Genomic DNA, 16,579 nt, shown 5'->3' with positions numbered 1-16,579 from the left:
CATTTGGGCATTTTCATGCACTGGTGAGTAGCCACAGACAGAGCAAACGCTTCAGATCCGTGGCTGAGTGTCAGCCCTGCCAGAAGAGTTGGCATTTGTACCTGTCCTGCAGACACAACTGCTCTGTCTGGAAACAGCATGGAAGCTGCAAGTCTGGTGTAAGACCTCATGTAAGTCTCAGGGGAAAAGTGCCCTTCACTCCAAAGATAAACCTGTCCTCCCTCTCCTCCACCCCCCTTGCAGAGCTGGCCCCAAGGATGCTCAGACCAGCCTTTCATGTCCATCTTCCAGACCTTTTCAATTCTCCCATGTTTTAATTGCTTCTGTTTTACATTTGGGTGACCAGAGCACAAAAGAAACGAGTTCAAAGGCTTTCTCAAATCACAGTAAAACAGTAGGTGGTCCCCCCCACGGCAATCACACATCTTACAATTAGACAAAAGGAAAATGAAGGAAATAATTGCAGTGTCCGTATAGGGCCCCTGCTGTCAATTATCCCTGATGTGGGGTGTCTGCTCCCTGTTTCCTTCCCGGTGGCACAGCCCCAGGCAGGCAGAGGCAGCACTGACAGCCCAAGGATGGATCAGTCATCAGTCACTCCCACCTGGTGTCCAGCAGGACTGAATGGCTTCAGCTGCCTGAACACAGACATTTAATGCCACTCTAAAAACCCAATATGCTCGAGGCAATCACAGGGCTGTGGCACAGCCCCTCCAGGAGAGCATTTCCACACAGCAGCACCACATGGGAACAGGCACCCAGGAGCCAGGGGCTGCAGGTGAGGAGAGACACATCCTTCATGGGGGCTGCAGCACAGGGGCCCTCCTGGCACTCGGCTCCACTGCCCCGTGTGAGCTGTGAACACCAGCTCCCCACCCAGTTTGCTGGGCTCCTCAGGCTGCCTGAGCTGCTGGAGCCAAAGGTACCCCAGTCAGAGCCTTTTAGTGACCTCAGCAGGCTCTGAGCTGTGGCCAGTTCTCCCCTCCATCCCCTCTGGAAAAGGCAACAACTGTGTTTCTCCACCCCAAACCCAGAGGAATGCACAAGACCCAGGGGACTCTCCTTTGAGGCTGCAGACACTGCAGGAACTCACCTGGGAACACCCCAAAGGCCATGTAGCTCCTCTCAGGACAGTTATTGGATTACAGCTTCAGGCTCAACGCTTTATGCTTTAGGCTCTGTCAGATCTGTTTAATCAGCTGGTAATGTGACACTTCCTTCTCTAAAGACCTGAGATCTACTTCTCTGGCAGCATGCCTTTTCCTCCAGGAGGTCAGCCTGCATCCCTGATTTCTCCTGTGCTGCTGGCAGATTGGACAGGGATACAAGGCAAAAAGAAATTAAAACTATCAAGACAGTTGTTATTTCCATGTAAACCTGACAGTATGTCCTGCTCAAAAAGGGTATCTCAAGAAGTTCCTGAGGCTGGACCATTTCAGCTTCAGACAGAAGGAGAGGCTGAGCTCAAAACTCTTGACTTACTCCAAACACCCACTGGCTTCAAGTGCTTGAGCTGATTAAGGAAGGAGAAGTGAATCTCAAAAAAAATCAGAGGTGACTCAACAAACCTTGGATATAAATGTGAGCAAAAATGCACCACAAAAGAGATGTTATCTACTAGTCCACGAAGTTTACTGAATAACCTGCCTTGTGAGATTTCTGGAGACAGCATGGATGCTCAGACCTGGGACATCCTAAGTACCCTGAGAAACTGCCCCTCAATTTAGATTTATCTCCTTTTACTTTCTATGCAGCTTTCTTGTCTCCCTCACCCATTTCCCATCTTCCAGCATCTCTCCACTCTTGCTAAGCCACATTTAGCAAGCAATGGCAAAAAAGTCACAGGAAAAAAGCCAGCCCAGGTGGTCCCTCCACAGGCATGTGTGACCTTCACTTTGAAAAGTGTTACAAAACATTCCAGGTGAAACATTTACTCAGGCTAAGGACTCAGGCACCACCATCTCACCTGGATGACTGGTACCTTGCTTGATGAAGAAGCTGGAAGTACCACCTGCCCCTCTTTTACACAGCAGAGCACAGAATGAAGATTTCTGGACAGTCTCTTATGCAGGACACAACCAGGCAAAGCCAGTCCTGTCATTCCCAGAGTGCAAATTCTGCTGCCACTGATTGCTATGAAAAAGCTTTAGTTGGGCATGAAGGAAAGGCAATGACTAAAACATTGTATGAAATTCATTTAACAAGGTTCAATGATTGAAACAGGAAAGATTTCCCTTAACAAATTGTTACAGGAAAGATTCAGCCACTGTGACCAGCTCTGCCGTGAGCTTAATTGAAATTTGTGCAGTAAGGGGGCAACAGCCTTTGCTCTCAATTAACTCTGAAGAAAAGTTGAAATCTTTTTAATCATTCTGAACTATCAGCCCTTCTTTCATCTGTGCTTTTTTTTCCAGTGTCTGGGTATTTATACAGCTATTAAGAATATTCACAACTGTAATTTAGGACCATACAATAAACTGCTTGTTTCAAAGGCAGGATTAGAGAACAGGAGACAATTGGTATTTTTGAGGGAAGGAGGTAGGAATCTCCTACAAATACCCACTGCAAGGTCTGCATCTAGTCCCAGCCCCCCCTGTCACAGACTCCTGGCTGCAGATTGAATTGGGTGTATCTGGTGTTTCCTAGATTTTAGTTAGAGATACAAAAAAATCCAATTCTGCCAGTCCTGCCCTGAAAGCAGCACCGTGTGTGTTGTTGCCCAGATGTGGATCCCAACAGCTTGTGCAAGTAGGAGGCCGTGCTTGGGCCCCAGGGAGGAGCAGCAGCTGAAGCTGCAGGCGGCTTCATGTGAGAATCTTCTTCTCATGAAAATAGTCTTATTAATAAAACAGTAGGGAATGCAGAAAAGCAGATTCATCTCAGAGTAAAATGTTTCTTTGGGAGCTCCCCGAGCAGTCAGTAGCAGCTTGTTATGGAACTAACATGGCTTTTACTGCCACAGCCCTGTAAGAAGTATTTCAGTATTGGAGCAGTTAATAGAGGCACAAAGCAGGAAAGCTGGGCAAGCAGAACAAGTGCCTTGAGTAACAAACCCCACAGCTCCTGCAAAACCTCCTGAAAGGTTCTGAGTAGGAAGCAATCCATGACCTAATTAGGTGCCACTGTTACTGGAGAATAGAGGAAGGAACAGAAAGAAAAGAGGGGGAAGATAAAGGAGAGGGAGACAGGGAGGCCCAAATACTCATCAGATGAGTCCAAGGTGGAGCTGCCCAACACTGAGGCTTTATTTAACACACACAAGCATGTTCCATGAGGGAGGAGCAGAGGGAAGGGGACTTGCTTCCTGCTTGTGCACAGTCTCCTCATGGAGCACAATTGCTGAGATAAATGAGGGAATCAGACAGGCAACACCACAATTTGTAGGGACCTGGAATGAACAAGTAATATCCATGCTGCTTTCTGTTACTAAAATATCCCATTTTTCTCTTAGGTGAAAAACTGGGTTAGGAATCCTAAAGCAGCCTTGTAGGAAACAAGTATCACAGTGAAATACTTGGGCAGTGAAATGTGTTCTGGTCTAGGTAGGTTCCAGGTGTGTTCCACACATGTTCCAGGTCCACATGTGCTTGAACACACCTGGAAACACGTTCCAGTCTGAGTAAGTTCCAGGTGTGTTTCAGCTGTGTTCCAGGTACATGTGTTCCTATGTTCCAGCTGCATTCCAGGCAGGTTTTAGGTGTGTTCTAGGTGTGTTGTAGATGTGTTTCTGTTACGTTCCAGTGGTGTTCCAGGCATGTTCAGGGCATTCCAGGTGTGTTTCAGGCATGTTCCAGGTGTTTGAACATGCCTGGAAACACGTTCCGGGTGCTAACAGGTCCTTCACAGGAATTTGCTTCTTTGCAGGCTGTGCCCCTGTGTGTGCCCTGAAACGCCTCCCCCAGGAGTGCAGCAATACCTGCAGTGGCTGCTGTTTGCATCACAGGCACGGGAAGAGGTTGCCATGAGCACCAGACCAGCCAGTCATGCCCACCCACGCCAGGCCAGCCCACGCAGGGACGTCACATGCCAGGGAGAGAAGGCTCTGTGTGGGCTCCTCTAGCAGTGCACAGCCACAGCAGCTCCTTCCCTGAGGCCACACCGAGAGGCTGTGACAGAGGCTGGAGATGGACCCAGACACCCCTTTCCTAAACCAGCCATACAACCACAATACAACCCTCTCCTCTGGCTTGCAATACCTCTCCAGGTACTCCACAGTCACGTTTTACTCCACTAAAAGCAAAACACAAACACTTCAGAAAGCAGAAAACCTCAGAGGGAACAAGACCTCACAGCATACCCCACTTCTGCATAAGAAAACAGACATCTTAGAAAAAAAACAGAACAGCTCAAGTTCTCATCAAATCTGCTTTATCACAGGCTCTGCCTTCGGAGCACGAGCAGTGGGAAGGGCTCCCTGTTGCATCAGCCGTGCAGGGATTGCTGCCGAGCCCGCAGCGCTGGCCCCGCTCTGCTGTAGGTAGCACTGCACACACAATGCTGACAAAGGGGGAAGGCTCAGCCTCTGCTTTCCCAGCCTATAACGTTTTCTAAAACTCATCTCCTTCAATCCCACATCACTTAACTAATGGCTGGTTAGAGCAGTTTCACACTAACCGAAAGCAGACTTCTGAATATTTTAACTTTCAGCCTGATTTTCATCCCTGACCTGCAGCCACGCTTAAACAAAGGATGACTTCTGAGGGAAGAAAACTTATCGTCCCTTGATTTAAAATTGTACTTACTGAGAACGGCTGTGGAGTTCTCTGAGGGAGCTGCAGTGTCTCCAAAGCCCGTCTCGGTAGCAGCAAAGTTTTCCCTCTTGCCGCGCACGAGTGGGATGTGAAGCCAGACCTGGGACACGCTGTGTCTGTGCTGATGAGGGCTCTCAACTGTGTATCGTTGCCAAGACACCCGGGGCAGACTCTAAAGCCTCCAGATCTCGCCCTGGCCAAGGCATTCCTAATCAAATGCTCCTTTCAGCATCACACAGAGCTGTGAACAGCACCAGTTTCTTTGGTTCAGGTAAAGGTAAACCTCCACGAAGTGCTCCCATCAGTCTGGAATACTGCTTATTAACAAAACATTTTCTATCTGGAATTGTAACCAGCTCTCTAAGTTAATTTTTTTGAAATAAATGAGTTTTCTGTCTCACCCCCCTGCTTTGAGCTGCTCAGATATCACAGAAACAAGTGGCAGGATTGAAGCCTGCAGTGGAATCAGTTATTTCTGAGCGACTGTAACAATCTGCTATGCCAAAATTTTATCATCTGTAGTTGATGGAAACATGGAATTCAAACAATCCATGCTGCAGCAACACACGTGACTAAACTTTTGCATTACGGCAACAGGTCCTGGACAGTCAGGTCTTGTGATCCAAGGCCTATCCCAGAGGTCTCACAGTCCAAAATACAAGATTTGTGCAGTTGCAGAGAGCAAGAAATAGGAGGAAAACAGAAGTCTCAAGTGCAGCAGAAGCCAAAGTGCCTATCTGAAAACATACCACCTCTGTGCTACCTCTCAAACCAGTTGTCATTTCGGGCTCTCACCCTTTTGAATGTGTTGTCCCTTTCATAACGTGCTAATTGTGCTAATGGCTATTCCATTTCTTAGAGGTGTTAAGATGGAAAAGGTTCCCAGAGCTCACACAAGCCTGTGCAAAACCAGAAGAGATGAACAGGCATTTAAGAATCCTATTTTCCATTGCTCCTCTGTTACAGCTAAATGCACTCCAACTTCCTTGTTCAACATTAATCTTTGCTTCTACAGGTAAGTTGCTTTCAATAAAAATGTTTACATTGCGGAAGTCAGATCAAAGCATTTTAAAATTCTCAGTATGACTCATCTGGCAGATTTTTTTTTTCCTTTTTTCCTATAGCTCACAAGTGGTTCTGAAAATGACTTCTTGAGTTAGGGCAGGCAACATTTTGTTTCAGTATCTTTCCATTTTTAATGGTATAATAACAACACTTCCTGCCCTTTTCTACTAGTTAATCATAAACTAGACGAACTCCTAACATTCAGATTTCTGCAACAATGGAAATTTATGAACCCTTAGTTTTGCTGATGAGGGTTGCTCAAAGTGGGAAGGGCTAAACATTTAAAAGATTAGAGTTTTCAGGGAGGATATACTTTTAATCCTCTTCTTTCCTCCTACAGTTACCATTATGGGTGTGGAAGTAACTTAAAATGAACTCCTCCTCCAAGACCACGTGTAGTGTGGCTGGAGTAAACCAATTAAATACAACTTCCCAGTAGGGCCTCAGTTCCTGACTTCAAATAGCAGTGTTGTAAGGGAGACTGGGAAGCAAGAGGAGACAATGAGGTCACAGAATTAGTGAGGGAAGACAACTCTGGTTTTGCATCTGAGTTTTCACACTTCTTTGTACTCCCAGAAACACAGTTTGAAAGGAGAATAAACTGCTCCTCTGCCTGCCCCTGGCAGTGCCTTTGCATTGAGCCCTGGGGTGTGCAGCCTTCAACCAGCTTCATCACTCAGCCCACGAGAGATTAAGCACAAAGAGTTCTGCCAAAAAGATGATCATCTGTCTCTCCATAAAATTTAGGAATACAGCAGCGTGTACAGCTTCTTAATTCAGCAGCTCTGCATTTGGAGCCTGCCTGGAGAGATCCAAACCCAAAGAAATGTTATTTCTGATTCCTCAGCAGGCTGAGACAGAGGATGGGTCTGCTCAGCTCTGCAGCAAGGCTGGCACAGAGTGTCCCCTAGGCCAGGAAAGGGGTGAAGCCAGAACCCCCAGAGTTAGGATGGGATGTGCCTGGGTGTGAACCCAGAGGGAAGGGCTCCACACTCCACACAAAGACTGGCAGAGATTACAATTAAATAAGCTGAGCACGACTAAAAATGTATCTCTCCCATTCACAATTTCCATGAATCTTTCAGAAGGCCTAAATCCGAGAAGGTAAATTAACTCCTTATCTGCTCACACTTTACACTTTTTAAAAAGCAGGCCAGAAGTCTGGAATAAATTCAGCAGGCAGCAATCTCTTGGCCTTACATGGGAACATGTGCTTAATAAAACACCACGGTTTTATCAGACTGTTTCCTTCTGTTTCCTTTCTGGTGGGTAATGGAGGTTACACCCACTGCTTCGTTTTGACGTGTGTAACCCAGAAAAGCCTCAGCTCGCTGTGAAAACGCCAAGTGATCCGTTCCTTTGTTAGAAGATGCCTCGGGGCTCCTGTGGCATTCTTCTAAACATGTCAGGAAAAACTAAATGCATTGTTAACAGCCAGTGGAAAAGCACCACACATTAGTCATCCCTCTTCTGAATGGAAAAGAACAATTTCTGATGAAATATAGTTCCCATATATTCCTAGACTGCTTTGTTGGGTAGCTGCCCTGCCCTGTCTTTCAACAGCCTCGGGCTGCAAACGGGAATTCTGAAAGAGAAATTTTGATACTCCCGAAAACAATTAAAGGAAAATGTGAAAGTTAGCACTAAAAGAATTTTTTTAAAAGCCGGGGCCGATCAGTTTCTTTAAATGTTTCTTAAACGTTTATGTTGTGATTAAATACACCTGTTAAAAATCCGGTCAAAACGAAACTGAAGCTTTCTACTCTTGAAAGGCATCAAAGCGAGATGCTCTGAAATTTACACATAATTTCCTTTTCCCTGAGCCAAGTTGTCAAAAATCAGCATTTTTATGGACATTTCCAGTTTGACAGAAAACAGCTTCACTGCTGAATTTGGCACTCTGTTGTAGGAGTGTCTCAGCTAGAAATGCCATCACAAAACGAGAAGCTGAGGGAAAACATGCCCAGGTGGAGAGCAGAGGTGAGCTCCAGGGTTGCTCCACAGCCCTGTGACAGGTCAGTCCCCGCTCCTGGCACAGCAGTGGGGCCCTGGGACGGCGTGTCCTGTTCCCAGCTGGTGCCTCGGGATTCATCTGGGATCAGCTACTCCCGCCTAGCCGGGGCTGCTGGCCCTAATGCTGCTTTTGTGGCCCAGCATTGTCCAGCAGAAAGGCTTCGGCTGCTCCTCAATGCCTGTCAGAGCACACTATGGCTGCACTATAGCTGAAGCCTCGCCTGGTGCCACGGCAAAAACCGCAGCTCTTTATGTGCCATCTCATTTCCAGCTCGGCTTCTTCCGAGTAGGAGGCACAAAGACACGTATAAATGGCAATTAAATCAACCACAATAGGTTGTGTTAACTACTGGTAACCAAGAAGCCACCTTGATCCCTCCCTGCATCTCAGACATTCACTGCATGACACTGAGGCCTCGGCTCACAAAGACTTTTCAATTTGGGATTAAACATGTTGCATTGGAAAGAGCTCATAACCCCCGGGAGCAGATTATAGCTGGCAAGGAGGGAAGAATGAATGGCTGAGGGAAGATGGGAGGGGATAAGCATTTGCACTGGAAGAAGGGGTGCAAAGGCAAATCACCATTTTTAGAAAAGTTTTACTGCCTTGCCGTGTTTCTGGGAACTGCCTGACCATGGAGAAAGGGAGAAATTCTGTGGTCTGGCTGTTCTAACAAAGCCTGAGTCCACTTGCCGGAGTTCCAGTTCTTGAAACATGGTCAAAATCTGGGAGAAAAATCCCATCCCGAGGGAGACTTAGCCAAAAACTGCACCGGTAAGAATGAGACTGAACCTCAGCATAACCAGAGAAGGCAGAGCCAGGGAAGGGTGTGGAGCCCCCAGCAGCACATGCTGGAAGTGGCAGTTTTTCATAGGAAGACTATTTGCTTCCAGCTTCCATGATTGCTTCTGAGGGCTCAGCCTCCTCCTTTCAGGATTTTCTTGCAGAAACTTTTGCTAGTTGCTCTCCAGATGATTCACATTTAGCCTCAGAGACTATTTTTAGCTGCTTTTATTTCAGCACATGTTCTTGGAGAGTCCCTGCTATTTATGGGGTCCACACTTCCCTCCTCTTGGCTTCTCTGGGGAGAAGCTCCACGAGGCATCTACTGGGAGCATCGTTCCTCCTTTTGTGTCTTCCACACAGCAAAGCCAGGGAATTTCTGAGGTCAACAGCAGCATTCTTTATCACCATGAAGACAGATAATGGAAAGCAAACAAGCCAAGGAAAATCAAACACACTCCAGTTCCTCACAGTGTTTGTAAGGCCACTCTCAGGCTGGTTTGGGCAAAGGTCTGGTGATCTGGACACTGAAGGTGTAATCATGCAGCAAATACATCCAGAGGCAGCTGGGTACAAGTGAGCAGTAAAAGGCATGAGAGAACTGCTGCAATTTGTTGAAGGTAAACCTGACACCAAGACGTGAAGTCACCTCTTTGTTAGGGTCACACAGCTTTAAAAAAATGGGAGATATTAAATTACCAGTGTGTCCACAGCCAGTATTGTGGTAGGTGTACATGTGCTGTCTGAGCTGCACACTGATGTCTTGAGGATTAGTTTTATAGCTTTGACACAGATATTATGGGATACAGCTAACAACAACCCAAAACACATGCACCTAAATAATGTTTCCAGCCCAAGCGGCAGCTCTGCAAGTGGGAAAGTGCCTTACATCAGCTTTCACTCATTTCTTTCTCATATGAGAATAGTGTCGAAGTACTAAATCATTTTTACACTGGCAAAGCCACACAAATGAAGGCCTGTCTTGCTTTAACTATTCCCATACAAAAGCCTATTTTTATGAAACATCGGAGACTAATATGGAGACGTTCCTGCTGCTCTTCCAAATGTATTTAAAGTTTTTGAGAGAGTGTAAATTTTTGGCTGGATAGAACTGAGACTCACACATGCATGCACACACATACAGTCAGGACACCCCACAAACATTGGGAAACCTAACTAATCCAGAAGGGAATCAGCTGGAGGCAGAGGTGAAAACAATCTCAAGGTATGAATGTTAAGCAACTGTAATTTTTTATCTTTGCTATCTTCCCTGGTTTACAAGTAAATCTCTACCACAGAGACATTCAGCACACTCTAATACACAACCCCATCTTTCAAGAGCATCTTGTATATTGGTCCCCAAATAATAATGGCTCAAGCTCATTATCTTATAATCTGCTGGGTTAGGAAGAGCTCATGGGGAGCCAACATATGGATGTGCTTCTGAGCACATTATCAGCTGCAGTGCAGCAGCTCAACCCGTGGCACTGAGCAGTGGAGTTGGGCACACTCTTTCCTCATTGCCAATATGGCAATAATTAGGGCTGCTATGTGGGTCTGTAGATTAAAGGAACTGGGGGACCAAATTAATCCCAGGAGTAATTCAAGGAAGACAGAGGAGTTACACCAGGAGTCACAGCCCACTGTGTTCCACTCCTTAAAACCATTGCTTGAGAATATTAGTTATTTGCATACTCAAGTCTGAGCTACTAAATAGTAATTAGGCAGCTACATGGGAAAGAATTACCTGATTAGGAGATGATTAATTAGTATCCTGTCAAGATATGATTATCCTGGATCTAGGGAATACATTGAATTTGTTCTTTGCCTCTTACAAGATGATGATGGCAGCATAAAGCACTTCTGCCTTAAATCCCTGAAAGAATGGTAAAAGAGCACAGACAGTAGCACTGTCAGTACCCAGGGATTTAATGAAGATAGAAATATGCAGGACAGACTGACAGCCCTGTCCTGTCACAGCAGGTCAAGAATAGACAAGGAAACAGCTTTATAAAGAGCAAGAAACATGTTAGACCCTACCTGCAAACACCTACCAACCTTGCCAGTCCAGCAGCTTCATAACCCTGTGCAGGTAAGCAAGAGAGGCACATGCCTTCAGCACCATCACAACCAGACCTTTGATCCTTTCCCTGGCTGAGGCAAGGGAGCCCTGCTCTGCTCTGCCTTTCATTGGAGTGGATTCTGCAGACAGAGGAACAAGGAAAAGCACTCTGGAAAACTATAAGCTGTGAAATTTAGTATCAAATTCCACCTACATGCAAAAAAGGACTGCTGAATGCTACAGATGCTCAGATATAAAAGCTGGGTCAGCAGACAGGGCACCAGCTGAGACACAGGTACATCTGTGACCTCAGTGGTATGCAGTCACCTGGCTCCTCTGGAAACCAGTCTGACTCTGCCACCAACCTGGGCCTTATCACTGAACAGCTCAATTTATCTTCTTCAGACTTGGATGAATAACAATTTTCTAGCTCCCAGAGAAGCTGCAACAGGAATTCATTAGAGCCTGTGAAGTGCTTTGGTAGTATAATAATGGAATAAGTATTGTAAATAGTTTTTATGCTAATTCCTTCATCTACATAACTGTGGCGGCAGCCTCCAGGAATTTAACAGATATATGGAATAAATCTCAGAAGTTACAAGCCTCTGAGGTACCAAGTTTGCAGATCATTTCCACATCTCCCCACCCGTGCAGGGGGCCACCCTACACTTGTCCCTCCAGGACAGGGGAGAGCAGCCTGCTGTGAGATGATGCTGAGTGAGAGCCCCAGTGCACAGAGCGTGGGAGCTGTGCTGCTTCACACATCTTTGGGATCAGCCTCAGGGGGAAACCACGGGGGTGAAAACCCTTTAAAAATCCCCTAGTGACAAAGGCCATGCCCACCCAGCTCTCTGGGATGGAGGTGTACAGGCAGGCTTTCCTTGGCTGGCCCATTGCTCCAACTGGTGTCTTCCTACTCCTGTATGTGAATGTCATTAGTGCTTCTCACATTCCAACCCTCCCGCTGGGCCAGACCCTTAATTCCAGATAAGCCAAAGCACTCAGGTGACCAGCCCCTTTGGAAGCAACAGGAATAAAGTTTCTGTGCATACTGGTGCCTCCTGGGTCTCCTGGCCACCACCTCCCTGGGAGTGCTCAGCAGTGCAGCCTGGGGCGCTGAGCACTGTGCTGAACTTTGCCTCTCTGTTACCCCTTAACTAGACAGCTCCCAATTAACAACTTTGTGTGGGTCCAACCAGCTCTAGACAATATTTTCAAATGTGACCACTGTGAAAGGAAAAAAAAAACAGGTCAAGAGGATTATGCAGGGTGACTAATGATTGCTGCATGCTGGGCTGAGATGTGAAGTCTGGCTGTGTTTTCAAAGGTACATAATAATATGTCCTTGTCTGACCTGTGGTGCTGTTGACACTTTTTTCTGAGTTGATTCCTTCTCACAAATCCCCATTAGGCTGGAAGCTTGAACACCCACCATGAATGATTCCAGCAGAGTGCAAGGGCTATCAAACTTTGCAGAACTCCCATTTAAGTTTCACTTCATTTCTTAAAAGCCAGACAGCAGAGGCAATTATTGAACTGTCAAGGACTTTTGGAGTTGTTTGCTGAGGGATGTGGCTGCTGTTCTCAAGACTGTGGGGCAGGACATGTTAATTCCATGACAATTCTCTGGAGCTGGCCAAGAGATAAGAGGAGAGGGATGCTCTGCTCAGTACAGCTGGCACATACAGTCAGGGGAATGTGCCCTGCCAGTCAGTTTACCATCCAGAGAGCCAGAACTAATAGTTTTATCCTTATTTTACCGATAGGGAGGACAGCATGGTACGATGGAGGTCATGGTTCAGCTGCCCTTCCCAAAAATCACTGCAGGTTTGTAGCACTAAGAAAATGAATTCAGCTGTTTTCTCTCCTGGTCCTGCATTTAGCATTATAGTCCCTCCATGTACACCTTTCATTAACAGGGAAGCCGGAATTAATTTTTCTTAGCTGACAAATGTTCATCAGCCTCTCCATCCTGGTCACAGAAATGTGTCCCTTCCTAGCTACAGAAACTGGAAGAGAAGGCAACTCACCTACAGCTATAGAGGAATTCTGGGGCAACAAGTATTGCAGCAGCCTCAGAATCACATAAAAAAAGCCTTTTGTTTCTATCACAGTCCTTTCATGGCTAAGACTATAAATATAACAAATGCAAACATACCAGGAAAAACATAACCTCTGGTTCAGCTTCACTTGTGAGGAGGATCTGAAAGACACTTCGTGTCAGACAGCAGGGACCAGCCCTTGCATATGGGCTGTTGGCAGCCTGGCAAAAGCCGGGTGTGATGACGACAGACTGGGTGATGCTGGGCCCTAGACACGAGCAGGGAACAGCAGGTGCAGATCTGCTGTAGGAGGCAAGGCACCTTCAACTGCTCCGGCATTTTGTCAGAATGCCGCAGGGAAAACTCCCGTCTTCAGGAGAAACAGAGCTGGCCAACAAAGCTCACCAGTGTGGGCAAAGCTGTGGCAGTATTAGCACCATCCAGACCTTTCTGAGACACCATCACACTGATTTCCTACTGCTTTGGGGTGATGTTCACATTTACATAAGTCATGGGGGAGGGCAGCACGTATATTCATCCCACAGCTGCCTTTAAAGCAAGGTCAGTTTTAATTCCCAAGCAATCCTACTCTGGCGAAAGGAAAGAAATTCCTTGCTATGGCAAGGGCAGAGCACTGTGACTGAAATGGTACAGCCCAGGCAAGGCCTCTCACTGGAACCCCCCTAAGGCATTGCAAACTGCAGGTTGTAGAGGCTGGAGCTCCTCCTCACTCCTGAGGTACAGCACAGAATGTAAAAGAGGACCCATTTCTGCCCCATTGTTACATCTCTGCAATCACAGACTCAGAAGAATAATTTTGCACGAAATCCTTGATTTAGACCAACCCAAAAGCGACAAGAATACTTTTCTTGCTTTGTAAAGAAAAGCCCACTGGAGCTGGGAGACTGATTGTTCCACAAATCAATTCCTTTCCCAAGGGTAACATCTCCACTTGCTCATTCCTGGTCTTTCATCCTAATTAAATAGTGATGTGAAGTAATCAGAAGCATTGTCAATTACTCTGGTGCTGCACAGATACTTCTGAATATACAATATTAGAGGGAAATGAAGCCAATGAAGAAGATTCCCACGCAGCAGCTGCACCAAGAGCAGCAGCTCAGGCTGGAAACATCCACTGAAAACCAAAACAGCCCAGGAGCCTGCAGTGCCCCATGTCCTGTAAAGAACAGGTCATGGGAGGGGCTCTCCCCGTGATAAACATGACCTGGCTTTCAGCAGGAAGCAAACTACCTCCAGTTACCTTTCACATTCTGTTTCCATAATCTGTTCAGATTAAAACACTGAACTGCTCTTAAACACTGATTCCTGCCCTTGACACCCCCCTCTCCATTCTAATTAATCACGTTCAATATGGAAATGTTCAGATGCCATGAGAAAAGAGGTCCTGTGAGGCACAGAGTTGTCAGCAGGGGGGAAGCTTTGAGACCCCACGTCATCTCAGAAGCAGTTACAGATGGAGAATTACCTCAGGAAGCAGGAACCCGTGTGGTCCATGTGGTTCTTGTTACCCACTGGCTCTTGTGGAAGCGGCAGGAGCGCGAAGGCAGCCCCGGCCTCCCGGAAAGTGGGAGCTGGGGAAAGGATGTTGTGCCTCCCCAGGTGGCACATGCCAGTCCCAGGGAGCTGTGCTAACAGAGGTGAGCCCAGAGCAGGTCACAGGGGATATCCTAACACAGTCTGAGCTCCTGGGAGCTTATTCAGGAGAGTCCTTCCTCCCTTGAGTATCGGTTCCTTCGTAAGAGAGAAGACACTGCAGGTGAAGGTGAGTCCATACAGAATGCAAGTATCTAAGTCAAACTAAATCTTACCATTTTGTTCAGTAAATATTGATATACTCCTACAAGTGCTGGTTTCTTCACTTTCCAGTCTCTTCCTTCTAAAATGAAGTGGCCCTGTCCTCACAGGGGAGAGGCAAAGAAAGGGCCCTACATGACAGGCACTATAAAAATACAGTTGAGAGAGACTGTCTCCTCCTCTAAAGGTTTTTGATCTAGTAAGACTACACACGAGCTAGAGGAAAAGAGGAAAAGCATTTCCCTCAGCAGCACAGCAAGTAATGCCCTGGCCCTAAGTCAGGAAACATCTGACAATTTGTTTACGGGGAAAAATTGGTAACCTCCAATAACTGGAGAGAAAGTGCTCCAGGACCTTCCCCAGCCCCAGGACTCTCCTTCGTGAAGCACGTGGGTCAGTGTTATCCAGCACATTTCACTGCTAAAACTCCTCTTTGTAGGCCAGCAGGAGATCAGTGACTCTTGGCAGGGCATCTTCAGTGATATCCGAGTACAAACTCTTTCCCTTTGATTTGAGAACCACGACACGACACGGGATGTCTCCTGATTGCAATGTTTTGTCATGGTGCAGTAATCTGAGAAGTCTTACTCGAGTTTCTTAACAGGCAAGGAATTGTACCTGACAACAGCTGAAATCTGAATTTACTGTACAAAACTCCCTTTTATAATTCCCCTGTAATATCTCACCATTGGCTTGGCAATGAGACAAACAAAGATTTTAAGTGCAGCTTCAAAACACAGCAGAAGGAGAAAGCTGGTGATTTACTCTTTCACTTAACTGACAGGTTCCCAGGTGAGAAACTTGTGTCAGCTCCTGCAGCTACACAACCCTGCAAAGTGTGATTCATAATGGGATGGTTGTTGATCCTTGTGCTGAAGAGTTCACAGGTATGAAAGGCAATATTTATCCATTTGTCTCACAAAATACTGTGCATTACTGATTTCCATAAAAATCAGATCTCAGAGGTGCAGTGAAATACTGCCTTCATTCATTATTCAGGTCCCCCTCCTCCCTTTTTCACAATAACTAGACTATGAAATATTCTGAGGAGCGTAACGAGAATCCAGTGGAGCAAAGATCCCAAGAAATACATTAGTCCAAAATGTACAGTTTTATGGCAGAGACCTTTTAGAGTTCTAACTATGACAGGCTATTTAAAATTCTGAAACTCTGAAACACAAAAGAGAACCTTGGCAAAGGCAAAGCTGTAAGAGCCGGAAGGAGGGATAAATATGGGAAAAGCTCCTACTGTAACAGTCTCAAAAGCTTACAAGGTGGGAAAAAAGCCCCAACCAACCCAGGTGGAACATAGGCTTTCTTTTCTCATGTTCTTAAGTTGATTTTCATCATGTTGAGTTCTTAGCTCAACACCCCTCCCCATTCTGGACAGGCTCCCATCTTCCACGCTCTAGACTTTTCCATGAGTGTGCCTTAGGGCATTGTAACCATATGGTCCATCCCTTGATGGAAGACACATGGCCCAGTTCCCCCCACAAATGTTCCTCAATGACATTAACCTTCAAGGACACAGAAATTAAAAACTCATTGAAGCCACAAACACCCATAATTTTTTCAACATACACATGCCAGTAATAAAGGCAGAACTGTTACAGATATAGGAAACTTCTTGTGGAGAATATATAAAAATACTCGAGGTTCTGTCTGTTACCAAAACAAGCCAAACATCCTCTCTGCTGCTGGAAGCAGGTGGCAGCAGATTCAGTATGTGTAAGTTAAGACATTCCTCCCATTTTAAACTAGGTCAGGTTTTGTATACAGTGCTATGAATAAATTCCTACCAAGGTCAAGAAAGTTTACCTGAGTATTGCACTATTCTATAAAAACAGATGGCCAAAGCTCTACTGTATTTACACCATATTTATGTATTTGATGTATCTATAAAAGTGTGAAGAACCTGCAAATTTTCTCTCCTCCAGTCATCATCCTGCTTGGCTCTAAGTGGTGCTGCACACACTGAGAAAGCCTCTTCCCCAAACAATATCCTGAATGACCAGAGACTTATGTACAAAGGTAACAAACCAGCAGG

The 16,579-nt window shown here is 46.1% G+C and overlaps 1 protein-coding gene across 4 annotated transcripts in view; it reads right to left on the bottom strand.

Moving 5' to 3' along the window:
* RAB11FIP4 (RAB11 family interacting protein 4) overlaps window positions 1–16,579 on the bottom strand; it is a 115,397-nt gene that overhangs the window by 44,236 nt on the left and 54,582 nt on the right. The window contains exon 1 of one of the 4 annotated variants that reach the window (XM_064676047.1): window positions 4,743–4,763. The exons of the other annotated variants lie outside the window; for them this stretch is intronic. The gene's annotated coding sequence lies outside the window, so the exon portion shown is untranslated. Of the gene's footprint in view, window positions 1–4,742; window positions 4,764–16,579 lie in introns of those variants that run through there. 4 annotated transcript variants of the gene reach the window in all.

The sequence above is a fragment of the Pseudopipra pipra genome, chromosome 19 (genome assembly GCF_036250125.1).
Source record: "Pseudopipra pipra isolate bDixPip1 chromosome 19, bDixPip1.hap1, whole genome shotgun sequence".
Lineage (NCBI taxonomy): Eukaryota > Metazoa > Chordata > Aves > Passeriformes > Pipridae > Pseudopipra > Pseudopipra pipra.
Note: the sequence above shows the minus strand (reverse complement) of the source record. Positions and strands in the feature narration are given on the sequence as shown.